This window comes from Haliotis rufescens, unplaced genomic scaffold (genome assembly GCF_023055435.1).
Source record: "Haliotis rufescens isolate VD_foot unplaced genomic scaffold, xgHalRufe1.0.p SCAF_2, whole genome shotgun sequence".
Classification (NCBI taxonomy): domain Eukaryota; kingdom Metazoa; phylum Mollusca; class Gastropoda; order Lepetellida; family Haliotidae; genus Haliotis; species Haliotis rufescens.
Genome location: NW_025963890.1, coordinates 47,490,198 through 47,506,139, shown reverse-complemented (window position 1 = coordinate 47,506,139; position 15,942 = coordinate 47,490,198).

The window sequence follows — 15,942 nt, the reverse complement described above, 5'->3', positions numbered from 1 at the left end:
GCTGACAAACCTTGAAATACAATTTGGGCGAACCGGGATTCGAACCCACAATCATAGGTTTCTGGCGTGCACAAGGGACGCAACTCTGCACAGCGAATCGCGGCGCCTTAGACGTCCGGGCACCCGTGCCCCCTTCATTGTATATGCTCATGAAGATTTTCACAGTGAATTTATTTTGGAAAATTATTATTATCATCTTTAAAATTGTTTGTACTGAGTCAAGACATAAGTCTGGGATTAAACAATGTGATTCTTTCATATACTAACATGATAAACAGATAAGATGGATAATAAAATGAATTTAACACCTCCTACAAAGCACTGTGATTTCTTTGAATATATAAAGATTGGCAAGCCTGCATAACCGTAGATGTGACATATATGCATTGTAATATCAAATGCAGATGACTCAGTTCTCTCTGACAAAAACGCAGCAGGTGCACAAGATTCCTTTTCTGAGTCCCGTCAGGGATTCGAACCCACACTGCAAGAGTGAGGCGCCTAATCGCCAGCACACAAAGTCAGCGATCTAACCCACTCAGCCACCGAGGATTCCACAAAAATCAAAGTACGACAACTGGGAGATCACGTACTTTGTGTACCCCTCTGACAAGTGTAAATTGGCACGGCTCCCATGGCCGAAAGCTATGAACATACAATGCCATGGGAGGCGTGCCGATTTATAATTGTCGGAATGGTGATACTTGTCATTGTGTGTTCATTTAAAATAGACTCTGCTAGAAAAACGCAAAAGTGAACTCTCAGTTTATAAGTGACAATGTAGTCCATGAATCTGACATCAACTCCAACGTACATCGTTTAGATCCAACTTTGATTTTATTAACTAAAGTTGCTGAAAGTGCTTTCTGTGTTACCTTTTACGGAGTTCACGTGGTAACATCGAGTGAAGCTCGACACATCTTCACCGTGTTCTGAACACATATGACTTATTGTAATCACTCTATATTTGCCAGACCCCTTTTCAGAGCAGGGCCCGATATTTTAGGAGGGACATGCAACGCTCAATGATCAATGCATTAACACGTTTGAGAAAGTGTAACCCAATAACTTTGAGATTTCGTCAGCTCGACTTTTGACCTTCTCATGGCTTCTATCAAACGAATTCCCTTGGTCCATGTGGTACAATTCCATTGTAGGATATCCACTTATTTCTATCATCTTTGCACAGAATCCAAGAGAAGGTAGAATACTTTCGACACATGCCTGTACACGTACATCTTCCCGAGGCAAAGGAGTAAATTGACTATAAAAGTCCAGTTTCCACCCTTGCCGAACTAGGCTGGTATTATGGAGTTACGTTTTGTCTGGACTAACGAGTCTATGCATAGTTCATTCAAAATCGCGCACCGAAATCCAAATCCGGTTCGTAAACTGTCGTGCAGATTTCGATCGATTGCAGAATTTGCAAAGCATGTGCATCGCCAATTCGTTGTCAGCAGATATTTTCCAAATCCTTTCATGTTTTAATCGAGGTGCTCACGTAATTTGATGCATTTCGCGATGTAAGACACGTTTTATCACAATATAGATCTTGATTATCGATCAGATCGTCCTGACTAGGCGCCACTATTTTGTGTGAAGCAAACGCAAGTGATACGAGAGGTGGAATCTGATTGGTCCATAGGAGAGGCTTAGAAGGGACATAATTGCTAATAGCCACTGGTGGCGCAACGATCGAGCCCAGTAATTCCAGCCTAGTTCGGCAAGAGTGGAAACTGGGCTTTTAAAGTTAGTTAACTCCCTTGCCTCGGGAAGACGGTACACGTATACATGCCTCACAAGCTGACTTGACTATAATATAACTTGATCAAAACATTTTCAAGGCAGGTTCCTCATCCAGTGAAGGTATATAGCAAGTTGACTGATAAATGCACTAACATTTCTTTGAGAATTTGTAACCACAAACTTTTTATTTTTGTGAGATTTTTCTGTCTCATAACCTTGACCTATGACAATTTGGATATTGGCAATTTTGAAAAAGTTTATCGGAGAATAGCCTCTAACGTTTATAATATGTCTGTAATGTAAACATATATACACATCGGTTAAATGCTGTGTTTATTGGCTTTCGTAACGCTTACAGAAATAAGTTGTGTTTTATATATTCATGTTTAATGTATTGAAACAGGCCTGTCTCCGTTCTTGAATACCCAATAGTGTCATCAAATGGTTATCAGATTCGCACTTGGCAAGTAGATAAGACGCAATATAGGCAGAAAAGGCCTCGAATCAACCTCTTGTCGAACCTATATAGGTACAGCCAGCCTTCTAGAAAATGTCCCATATCACAACGTCTCAAACGAGTTTACACAAAGGTAGATAACTGTAAATCGCTGCCAGTGTCTGCCGCTAAAATGTGGCCATGACAGGGCTCGGCATTTTACCAGTGCTTCAATCATTTGCTGCACTGACAATCACAAAAAAATAAACATACAACAGTTTCTACTGCCACATTACATTGTCTTTATTGACATTCGGGATGCACTATGGCAGAAATAAGTTTTTGAATACTACATTAGATAGATAATAGATTTGGAATAATAATGATTAAACTCAGTTCTAGATGAATGATTCTGCTCGTTGCCCATCTGTTGATACACTTGGTCTTTCCACCAGAGCATATGATGTGTCGGCAAACCTTCCTGCTGTCTGCAATGAAGCATGCATAACGCAGACAGAACACAGGAACATATATATTATTATGCTGGAGCCTAGAGTCGTTGCTATGAGCTAGCAGAAAGTTCCTCATACTGGGACAGTATGCATCAATTGCATGTTATTTATTTATGTTCCTGTGGTGATTATTATGCCACAAAAGACACATAAACAATCGAATATGGACCAGATGAACTACTTACTGAAGGACTCGCCTCGGATACGATTACACGTAACAGCGCCTTCATTAAATACGCATCTTACGAGTGAGTGAGTTGGGTTTAACGCCACTTTTAACAGTATTCCAGTTATATCACGGCGTGCCAGCTTAATGTGGGTGGAAAGCCCGAAGTGATGCAGGTCTCAGACGTTTACCACTTCGGTGAAACCCACGAGCACGGGTATGGTGCTGACAAATCTAGAAACATAATCGGGGTGAACCGGGATTCGAACCCACAATCATAGGTTTCTGGCGTGACCAAGGGACGCAACTCTGCACAGCGAATCGCGGCGCCTTAGACGACTGGACCACCCGTACCCCCGCATCTTACGACAGCAACAGGGTGTTGTTGACCTGTTCCACACAAGGTTTCAACAGTTGGTTCTTGACATTTCATTATCGTGGCCTTTACTCTTCCGGAAAGATTGCTTGGAACACATACTTGATACTATCGTCCACGTTGGTTGGTTTGGGGACGGGGTGTGATTTCAAACTTGACGTTAGTGGTTGGGGCTACGTTCCTGTTTGTTCCCAGATTTTGGAACATCGTGTCCAGTATATGTGAGGTGAGGTGAAATAGGGTTTAACGTCGCGTCCAAGATTATTGCACTTATATAGCGACGTGCATGTACGTGTGTGTGTTTGTGTGGCTGCTTGTACTAGTCCGGACCGATTTATAGTGCTAGCTCACTGAGATACCATGCCGCAGTTTAACATGAATATCCCACTCAGACACAGTATACTGACTCCGAGCCGACCAGTCCTTGTTTTATCCCCTTAATGCCGAGCGCCAGACAGGGTAACAACAAGTACCATCTTTTAAAGTCTTTTGGTATGACGCGCCCGGGAATCGAACCCCGGACCTTCCGCTCTCCGGGCGGACGCTCTACCACTAGACCACGGAGGCGGTCCCCAGTATATGTATTCACGTGTATGTACTTCGTTGGTTGAAGTTTACTTATCACAAATATACACAATAATCACAAGTGTTGTATGCTAAAGTCATTGTTCATTTAAAGAAACTTACCAATTAATAGCGAAACAATGTTCAAGCATATCGAATTACAATGTAACAGATCGAAAGAGCAGTATTTGCTTAGTTATAAAATGTCTCTCTCCGTGACATTTGAACAAAGTCTGCCGTCGGATGGTATTGCCATCTGGATTTGATCTGGTCCCCAGACACCCATGCTGCTCGTAAAGGCGACTTTTAAAATGGGTCGTGTGGTCAGTATCCATGACATTGCTGAACGTGTGTCAACGTACTCCAACCTCATGCATCGTTGCTCAGAAGATAAACTACTGGTTTGTCTGGTCCATACTCGATTATTTACAGACCGCCATCAAATATTTGAAATATGGTGTTGTTAACACATGATACTGACCATCTCATGTTCCTTTTTCGGTTCACTACACCAGAAGAAGTTTCTCACGTAGAGAGGGTTAACTGCCTCCTTGTTTCCACCTGCAATATCAACTTCAGTAGAAAAGTGTATCCACACCGACCTTTTGGTTTTTTTCTTACATGCATATGGTGTTAAATGGAATATGAATATGTTCTACGAACATATATAAAATGAAACATTGGTATAGGACTAGAATCATATTCAGCCTGAAACGGTGAGCACCATGTAGTATTTGGTAATATTGCCGTTTACCTGGGGCCAGACTGAGGACAACGCCCACCACCTGCACGATCAGGAATCCAAACACATAGTACAGAGTGTAGGAGAGACTGTAGAAGGCGTCGAGACCTGACCTGACAGGAAATTATACTTGGTTACCAGACTGGCAGATGGAAAAATTGGACAAGGGGTGTTAGGAACGTCATCCTTCTTATTAGCATAACAAATATATATTTTTATTTTCAAAACCATTATCATTAAGTCATCAAAAATAATCTTGTATATAATTTGAAATTGAATTTCACTTTCTTCTTGTTTGTCCTTTTCACGCAATTACCCGCGCAATGGTTATCGAAACATTCGTTTATATCTATCCAACGAAAAAAAGATTTTGTCAGATATTATCTTTGCAAAATGTCAGACATATTGAAGGGCTGGGAATGTAATGAAAAAGAAACCTACCTGTCTAGTTACACATGAATATATATATAATCCTGCTACGTTCTGTTTAAAGTGAAGTTGTGCACATTACTGTCAATCTCATCGCATTTAGTACTAAAGGTCATGAGGCCGGAAATACTAAATAAAATTTATCATTTGTCATTTGCAATAAATACACCTCTCCTAATAATGTAACCTAAGATTCCGACAATATCTACATGTATGATTTGTTTCTGAAATTTCAAAATGATAAATGCAAGTCGCCAGCATGCTCGGCAGATGGTCGAGACTGATTTTCTTTGGATTTGACGTTTATATCTTAAAATGTTACATGTTCACTTCGTCACTTTAATCGGTATTTTTCAACAATGGTTCGGCCAAAATAACTAAGACTCGACTAATAAATGCCACATTTACCATGAATACCATGTCTTACTTACATGTGAAACGTATTCCCATTTAAGGTATACATTTCTCCCCGTGTTGCAAGGTACATGTACTTTTAAAGACCGTCAGTTAATGATAAATCTGCTAAACTCTGAAAATTCTGATATGATCCATGCTGTTTCTGTATTCTTAAAACATGTCTTTAAAATTAGGAATGTGTAACTTGATTTAGAATCTGATCATGTACATCACGTGACAATGTTAATATCCAATCTGTATTGTACTATGGGCCTTGATGCCTAAAATACTGAAAAAAACTGTCTGTCTGTCTGTCTGTCTGTTTACAGATTTTGAGAAGTAGGTCAGCAATGTATACATACTCCTGTACTCACAAACTTGAATAGGGCACCGAGGCAGAATAGGCTGTACATTGGCCCAAATATGATTGAGTTGGCGCCGTAATAGATCTGAAATAAAGTTTCTCCTTAACTTTCTTTCAAACCCAAAATATAAAATGATATAATATGATGATAAATAATCCAAATATTATTCTATACCTTCAGACAGATATTGGATTTGAGCCTACATCACCTTCAATATGGAGATTGATTTGATAGAGTACAGGGATAGCACCACTGAAGATAACGTGAAGGACTAATTATCAATACTCTATAAAAAAAATATTACTTCAATACGTTCAGAGTATAATGCACTGTAGCCTGTATCACCTGGAGTATTGAGATGGAATTGATGAAGGACACAGACAGCGCCATGCAACAAATCAGAACACCCTACGCCACCAATGGAAAGAGAAGCAAGAGCGACCGTAACATTGATGTATGATGTCTGGTTTCCAATCTTTGTGCACAAACTTCAAGAACAAAGTTTATAATTGGTTGGTTGGTTTGTTGTTTTACGCCGCACCCAGCAATATTCCAGCTATATGACGGTGGTCTGTAAATAATCGAGTCTGGAACAGACATTCCAGTGATTGACATCATGAGCATCGGTCCACGCAATTGGGATCGATGACATGCTTCAACCAAGTCAGCGAGCCTGACTACCCGAACCGTTAGTCGCCTCTTACGACAAGCATAGTCGCCTGTTACGGCAAGCATGGGTTGCTGAAGACCTATTCTAACCCGGATCTTCACGGGTTAGGTTTGTAATTGAATGAAAATGTATAATTCAGAAACAATAACACAGTTTGCTCTGTCGTACCTGAGACTTTGGCGACAGCCATTTCTTTGAACTCCGACATTGCAGAAATACGTGGTTTTACGAAATCCTGCCATGTTATATTCGCGAGGGCAGATAGTCCTGATGATAATGAGCTGAAAAAGAACACTATTTAACTTTATTAATTCCAGGTCAAGCTAATGTGTTTGTTGCTGTAAGGTTAAAGTTTGCACATTCTGATATCACTGATACATATAGAGGATATTTCATGTGTCTCGTGAAATAGACAATTTTTTAGTTTCTTTATGTGTAGTTGTCTACCGGAAAATTTAATTATTCCATTACAAATGTAAAACCCTGAAACGTAAATTCTCCCTACCTGACACACATGGACGTTTCACCACCCCTTGTAAGTGCGATTTAAAAAGTATAACCTAAAATAATTAATGTCAATGAAAAAATGTTAACATACATTTGGATATTACTATATACAAAATCAACTTCAACCAAATAAATATTCTTGAAATCTACGAGACCATTGTTGGAAGCGAAAGAATATACGCTGGTCAAGTAACAAAAATGGCGCTTTGCGAAACGAACAGTCTCGATTGACGAGTTAAACACGGCAAGAAGCGATATTAACTCCATAAATGACCATTTGTCATTAGGTTGCCATGTCAACGTGGAACTTATATAAATTGGAAGTCGACAGTTTGTGTATGGGCGAGACGATTACGATAAAGGGAGATAACTCTTGAAAGACAATAGTTCTGTCAAAGTTTTATATTCACTGTCGGTCAACTGTAGTGACGTCTGCGTTACCAAGATTGTCAGAAGAGCTGTATTCCTGGCAGCAAACCCGGGTACTCTTTCAATGTCAGTCAACAGATTGGGAGGTACGAAATATAGGCACCGAGAACAATGTCAGACAACTTGGTACTTGGGATGCAAGCATCCGCATATTTGTCATAATTACTTTCCTGAAGTGTCAAAAGGGACAGAAACTTCAATGATATAAATGATTTCATTGATGGATGGACCCTGTGTCAAACCACAAGCATGTATCAAACATAAATGAAAGGATCGAGCCATGATAGTGTCGCTTATGATACTGTACTTAAGCCAGCGCTGGGAATGCACTGAACATGTGTTGGGCTGTCTCATTTTATTAATTACATCATCATCTACATTATTTTCATTTGGATGCAAGATCATACATTGACAGTTTCGAATGGGGAGTGAATGGTCCTGATCAGCAAACAGAAAGCCTTCTGTTTCACTTTTCTAACCACCCGACTTCATCCAAGCGAAGGACGCTGCATGGTTGCTTCTCTCCTCAACAAACTGCACACTTACTCGATGCAGCGACCGTTCATATAGCCTCTCTTTGAATCTGGGCCGATTTGATATGACACTTCGCTTGGTTGACACTCATTTCAGTTGTTCGATGTAGTGGTCGTTCAGATCACCAGACAAATACATGTGAGCAAAAGTGCACACTATAATTCTGCCACGAAGAGCATCCACGTTAATCAAACCACGTCCTCCCATTATAACTGGTAAATAAAAATCGATTGAGGGAACAGCAAGGGCGGTGGAATCTATCGTCTGACATGAATCTTTGTGTGAGGGTGTCAATACCCTGAAATTCTTGTTTCGTCCAATCACCACACCAAAAGAATACAAAAGGGCGGGTACAGCATAAATATGTGTGCCTTTGACTTTATCACGCGCTTCCGAACTCCAGATTTTCTTACCTGTCCATATTTGTATTCGGCCCGAAGTTTTCTTTGATATGGGCATTCTGGAGTTTTAGCAAACATAAGCCTGGTCTTGCACGAGATGATCAACAACTCCTCCCCAAAGTAAACGGACTGATCCTCCTTCTTCTATCCTGCCACGTTTCAGATGAAGAATGATGTGCCTTTCGAGCCCAAAGGACACGTCGATATGATGAATTTAAACTATACATTTATCCAGTATCCAGGTACTAGCATCTGCTCAAATGCGGTTTAATTTGTTTCCCGACCAGTGGATCCGTTTGCATTCCAGTTATCATTTTCAACTCCTTGGGGAGTAAACAACCCAAGCTGCCCAGGGGCGCTAGAATATCCATTTGTTTTTTTAACTCGCGGTTAGTGATAAGCATGGACATAAAATTAAATTCGTTGTAGGCTTATCCCACGGTGAATACGACTTGATGTTCCCTCTCTGTGGGAGTGTACCCAGTGTCGATAATCATACAATTAATTACCAGCCTGGTCTTTTTCGATAAACCGTTGACTTGCCGTTGCTTGTGTTTGTGACAGGTGCCACCGGTGGGGCAGGCTAGGTGTACCTCTCCATGAACACATTGTATCAACTCTGTTGGAAAGTGATTCTTAAACACATTTTTATGACACAATCGGAATCGTACAATGGACTCTGCTTTTGTAGAGCTTTCTTCTGATTGTGGAAACGTTTTTGTCGCTTTGCTTACCTAAGTGCCGCACTGAAGATTGCCGCATGAGACAGTCCCGGCGTTCCTGGCACGTTCCGGAACATGTCGAGTGTCATGAAAGGTAATACCTGGGAAATAGAAAGAGAATAAGTTGAATGTGGACGCACTTTATAATTATAGCTAGTATGCTTAAATCCAGATATATGATCAGGTCAACATATATGAACCGGTTTTCAGCCTGTATGGATGAATCGAATTTCGATAATGCAGACCTTGGATTGGATGCCGACGGAAATCCGTCATGTTATTCCCCGCGGTGCTGAAGTTTGGTATTGACGATATAACATAGACTTTTATTTACCTGATGAAGATTGTCGATCTGATTGGATGCAAAAGGGTCGCATTTCTTGTAGTCATAGTAACCATATGCCACAAGACTACAAAGGAATGCGAAAATAGAAATGCAGAACAGACTAACCATCATCGCTCTATAACAAAAACTTTCAAACGTTAATCAAAGACACGCAAAAATAAGTTAGATCGTAACTGTTTTCCGACTTCCGAATATTCATGCCTTATATCAATTGTTGTCACCCATTCCTGCATGAGTGGATGCAATAATATTTAATTGATTGGCATTTCTGGAAGTTGGTAAGTAACAAGATCTTTTTAGGAGTGACAACTTCTAAATTCTGTTATGATGCGACGTTTCGGTATAGCTCCTTATACCTTGTCAAGAAAGAGTGAATATGAGACAGGACAGCGCAGGTTTATATACGGTGACATGATGGTGTACACGAAAGGGCTTAACAACCAGCTACGCAGCAGCATTATAGAATAAAGAAGTTGCCATCCTTACTTTAATGTCAATAATTAACGTCGCATTGCCAATGTATTAACAGCATAGTGATCAAAGAAGCATTAAAGAAATTGTACTTGAAGCTGTGAGTTGGTATTTAATTTCACGCTGTCTGTTGCTTTACACAGGAGGTGTAAGGAAGAAATCATATTCTGAACCCGTTTCTGTAATTAGCAAAGATTGTAACAATCTGGTCACTCCAGTTATGATGTTATTATTATTTTCCGTTTTCACACTTTCGCCATCTTGGATCGAAAATGAGGCTTGGAGTGTGTAGCTCCATCAGAGTGACCAATCGGGAACAGAGAGCATGTTGTGATGGGGAACTGGGAACCGCGTTTCACTGAAGGACATTTCAACCATAAGATTGTATCATCTGTGTCATATACAGGAGATACTGCATCTTTAATGCTGAGGACTAACGGATCTTACATACTTGTAATGCACTGGAATTCTCATTTAACAACAGATTAATTATAAAATACTGACAAAACCAGGATTAAATGGTGGGTGCTAATAAATAACATAAAATGAAGAGGTGTCAAAGTCAGGAAGTGTTTCCAGGACCGTATTGCCAAAGTAGTTAGAAAAGAGTTATATCTGATGTTGCAATCCTGCTTGAATCGTCTACATCCTCCATCTATGTACTAACCCCTGGGTATAGTATGTGAAATCACAAAATACCCCAGGGTACATTCCAGTACGGATCTACATCCATTACCGATGGAAACATTCCAACATGGGTCTACAGCCTCTGTTCAGGTTCCAATCTTAGGGTAAAATCTGGGCAATCACCACAAACTACCCAAGTGTTAATTCTGTATGGATCTACGCCCTCTTGGTGGCTCAAACTTGAGGTAACCATCTGCGATATCTCCAGAATATACCCAAGGAAATATTCTAGTGTGGATCTACACCCTGAAGCTGGGTTTGAAGCTCTGGATAAGATGTGAGAAATAACCTCAAAATACGGATGGGTAGATTGTATTATTGATCTACAGCCTCTAGGTAGGTTCGAACCTATTATACTATTAGTGATATAAAACATTGTGAAAAGGCTAATATGTCTTCTGTACTACATTGTACAGTATGTTAAGTGTACAGATGTGTTCATAAAGTGTTGTTTTGGTAACAATAGTTTTAACCTGTCCTCTTGGCCATGCCTACATGTTCAATGAGTTGATATTTTACTTTCTTCAATCTTCGGTTCTTAGAGCACAATATATTTGATATCTTGTTCTTGTCATGACCTACAGGCTCAGGATATAATCTGAAAGATCACAACAAAATAACCAAAGGTAGATTCTAGTATGGATCTGCACCCTCTTGCTAGGTTCGAACCTGGGGTAACAATCTGTGAAATCAGAACAAAATATCCAGAACTTTTTCATCTTTCTTATTTATATACTTCGTACATTGTCTTCCTGAAGGCAGTACAATTGTTATCTCAAGAAGGTCACTATGTTTTCTCACCCATATTAAATTATTTACATACATTTATATACCTGGGCTATTGCTAAATGTGAAATTACAGAACTTTCAAAGTGTATGAGATATATTGGTGGATGTTAATGATGTCTGAAAGCAAAACATTTTCTTCGCCAATTTTTCCACCTTTTGTTATCTTATCCCTTTTGTTGTTCTTACATGTACATATATGTGCTATCTGCTTCATAGCATTCATTCACCTGATGAAGGAGTAAGCATATACTCAGAAACATTGTGTTCCTTAAAATAAAGAAGTTGACATCCATTAATTCTCTTCTTTAAATGTTTGCTTGAGCATGTACTGCAATCATGTTGTCATGAAACAGCAATGCTTGACGGTATAGGAAACCATCAACATTTAAAAAGGTATGTTGGTCTGTGATGAATTTGAGCCAATCACTGATACCGTGACATCCTTAATATAAATCCCTAAAAGACCTGGTTGACTTTAGACATGGTTCACAGATGCACATACATGCACACACTACATGCACGAAGATCATCTGTATATTATTTGTTGGAGGCATACTGGCTATCTTTTTCTGTAATGAGTCTTACTTCAGAATCTATTCAACATTCAACTTTCAATTATGTATCATTTTGCTGGAAACATGAAGACACATTGACCTGCCTGGGGTTATAGTTGTGAACATAAAACCTAGATCCCCTCTTGATGACTACATTTATTTCAAAACTTTCAGGTTATATTTAAATATTATAAGTCATATGAACTACTTTTGAATGCGTTAGTTTCACTAATATGAATTCCCCGTAGTCTGGAGAGTTGTGGGGCTGCCATTAGTAACTGGAATCAACAGTCATAGTCAACATACATGTGTAAAATGTGGTCAATTTCGAACCAATGCTTCCCCAATTTACCTAGAATCAGCGTTTAACACTAGAACAGATCGCGGAAACACACCCTGGATCAATGGCAATATCACGAAAATAGGTGACGAGACGGAAGGATACGCATAATATACATACATTGAGTGAGTGAGTTTGATTTAACGCCGCTTTTAGCAATATTCCAGCAATATCACGACGGGGGACACCAGAAATGGGCTTCATACATTGCACCCATGACGGGAATCGAACCCGGGTCTTCGGCGTGACCACTTTACCCGACCGCCCAGGGTAAGTCAGAGAGTTTGACTGAGTCATCGTTGTATAAATTTACCTTTGTATCTATTTGGCACATTTCAATGACCGGCCAATTGATCAATGATGAATAACACTTGCAATCGCCACAGTTTCATTAACAACTTGAGAAATCTCTTCCGTCACGTTTATCGTGTCGTCCTGTATTGATGTAAATGTACTCAAGACAGCTTTTCATCTAATTATATTTTTTGGATCTGTATGTCATAACCAAATAACAAAAGATATCCCTGTAGAGCAAGCTGAGAATACATACACTCACGTAACCTCTCCTTTTGATGAACTATTTAATGCTGCGTTACAGTTGGTTGTTGTATGGCTGTCAGTGCAAACATGACGTCACACGTAAAAAGTGAATTAATGTAGATCTGATACATCCCTCGAGTCTTGATATATTGGAGAATGAATCTTCATAGTTTGAGGGCAAAACATTGCATAAAAGTCAGTTTCAAATACATTGGGTCTAACGCTGCTTTGAACAGTATATCTGCTATATAATCCATTCATATCATTAAAGATAATGTACACGGAACAACACCATAATAATGTACATGGAGCAGCACCGTAATAATGTATATGGAGCAGTACCGTAATAATTTATATAGAGCAGCACCGTTATAATGTATATAGAGCAGCACCTTAATAATGTACATGGAACAACATCGTTATAATGTATATGGAGCAGCATTGTAATAACGTACATGGAGCAGCGCCGTAATAATGTATATGGAGCAGCACCGCTATAATGTACATGGAACAACATCGTTATAATGTATATGGAGCAGCACTGTAATAATGTACATGGAGCAGCGCCGTAATAATGTATATGGAGCAGCACCGTAATAATGTACATGGAACAACATCGTTATAATGTATATGTAGCAGCACTGTAATAATGTACATGGAGCAGCGCCGTAATAATGTACATGGAGCAGCACCATAATAATGTACATGGAGCAGCGCTGTAATAATGTACATGGAGCAGCACAATAATAATGTACATGGAGCAGCGCCGTATTAATGTACATGGAGCAGCACCATAATAATGTACATGGAGCAGCGCCGTAATAATTTATATAGAGCAGTACCGTAATAATTTATATAGAGCAGCACCGTTATAATGTATATGGAGCAGCACTGTAATAATGTACTTGGAGCAGCGCCGTAATAATGTATATGGAGCAGCACCACTATAATGTACATTTGAACAACATCCTTATAATGTATATGGAGCAGCACTGTAATAATGTACATGGAGCAGCGCCGTAATAATATACATGGAGCAGCACCGTTATAATGTACATGGAGTAGCAACGTAATAATGTACATGGAGCAGCACCGTAACAATTTACATGGTGCAGCACCGTAATAATGTATATAGAGCAGTACTGTAATAATGTACATGGAGCAGCACTGTTATAATGTATATGGAGCAGCACCGTTATAATGTATATAGAGCAGTACCGTAATAATTTATATAGAGCAGCACCGTTATAATGTATATAGAGCAGTACCGTAATAATGTACATGGAGCAGCACCGTAATAATATACATGGAGCAGCACCGTTATAATGTATATGGAGTAGCAACGTAATAATGTACATGGAGCAGCACCGTAATAATTTACATGGTGCAGCACCGTAATAATGTATATAGAGCAGTACTGTAATAATGTACATGGAGCAGCACCGTTATAATGTATATGGAGCAGCACCGTTAAAATGTATATAGAGCAGTACCGTAATATATACATGGAGCAGCACCGTTATAATGTACATGGAGCAGCAACGTAATAATGAACATGGCGCAGCACCGTTATAATGTACATGGAGCAGCACCGTAATAATGTACATGGAGTAGCACCGTAATAATTTACATGGTGCAGCACCGTAATAATGTATATAGAGCAGTACTGTAATAATGTACATGGAGCAGCACCGTTATAATGTATATGGAGCAGTACTGTAATTATGTACATGGAGCAGCACCGTAATAATATACATGGTGCAGCACCGTAATAATGTACATGGAGCAGCACCGTAATAATGTATAAAGAGCAGCACCGTTATAATGTATAAAGAGCAGTACCGTAATAATGTATATAGAGCAGCACCGTTATAATGTATATAGAGCAGCACCGTAATAATGTACATGGTGCAGCACCGTAAAAATTTACATGGAGCAGCAACGTAATAATGTATATGGAGCAGCACCGTTATAATGTATATAGAGCAGTTCTGTAATAATGTATATAGAGCAGCACCGTTATAATGTATATAGAGCAGTACCGTAATAATGTATATAGAGCAGCACCGTTATAATGTATATAGAGCAGCACCATTATAATGTATATAGAGCAGTACTGTAATAATGTATATAGAGCAGCACCGTTATAAAATATATAGAGCAGTACCGTAATAATGTATCTAGAGCAGCACCGTTATAATGTATATAGAGCAGCACCATTATAATGTATATAGAGCAGTACTGTAATAATGTATATAGAGCAGCACCGTTATAATGTATATAGAGCAGTACCGTAATAATGTATATAGAGCAGCACCGTTATAATGTATATAGAGCAGTACCGTAATAATGTATATGGAGCAGCAACGTAATAATGTACATGGTGCAGCATCGTAATAATGTTTATGGAGCAGTACCGTAATAATGTACATGGAACAAAATCGTAATTATGTTCATGGAGCAGTACCGTAATAATGTTTATGGAGCAGCAGCGTAATAATGTACATGGAGTAGCACTGTAAAAATGTACATGGAGCAGCACCGTAATAATGTACATGGAGCAGCACCATAATTATGTATATGGAGCAGCACTGTACTGATGTACATGGAGTAGCACTGTAATAATGTACATGGAGTAGCACTGTAATAATGTACATGGAGTAGCACCGTAATAATGTACATGGAGCAGCACCGTAATAATGTACATGGAGCAGCACCGTAATAATGTACATGGAGCAGTACTGTAATAATGTACATGGAGCAGCAACGTAATAATGTATATGGAGCAGTACTGTAATAATGTACATGGAGCAGCACCGTAATAATGTACATGGAGCAGCACCGTAATAATGTACATGGAGCAGCAACGTAATAATGTACATGAAGCAGCACCGTAATAATGTACATGGAGCAGCAACGTAATAATGTACATGGTGCAGCACCGTAATAATGTATATAGAGCAGTACTGTAATAATGTACATGGAGCAGCACCGTAATAATGTACATGGAGCAGCACCGTAATAATGTACATGGAGCAGCACCATAATAATGTACATGGAGCAGCACTGTAATTATGTACATGGAGCAGCAACGTAATAATGTACATGGAGCAGCACCGTAATAATGTACATGGAACAGCACCGTAATAATGTACATGGAGCAGCACCGTAATAATGTACATGGAGCAGCAACGTAATAATGTACATTGAGCAGCACCGT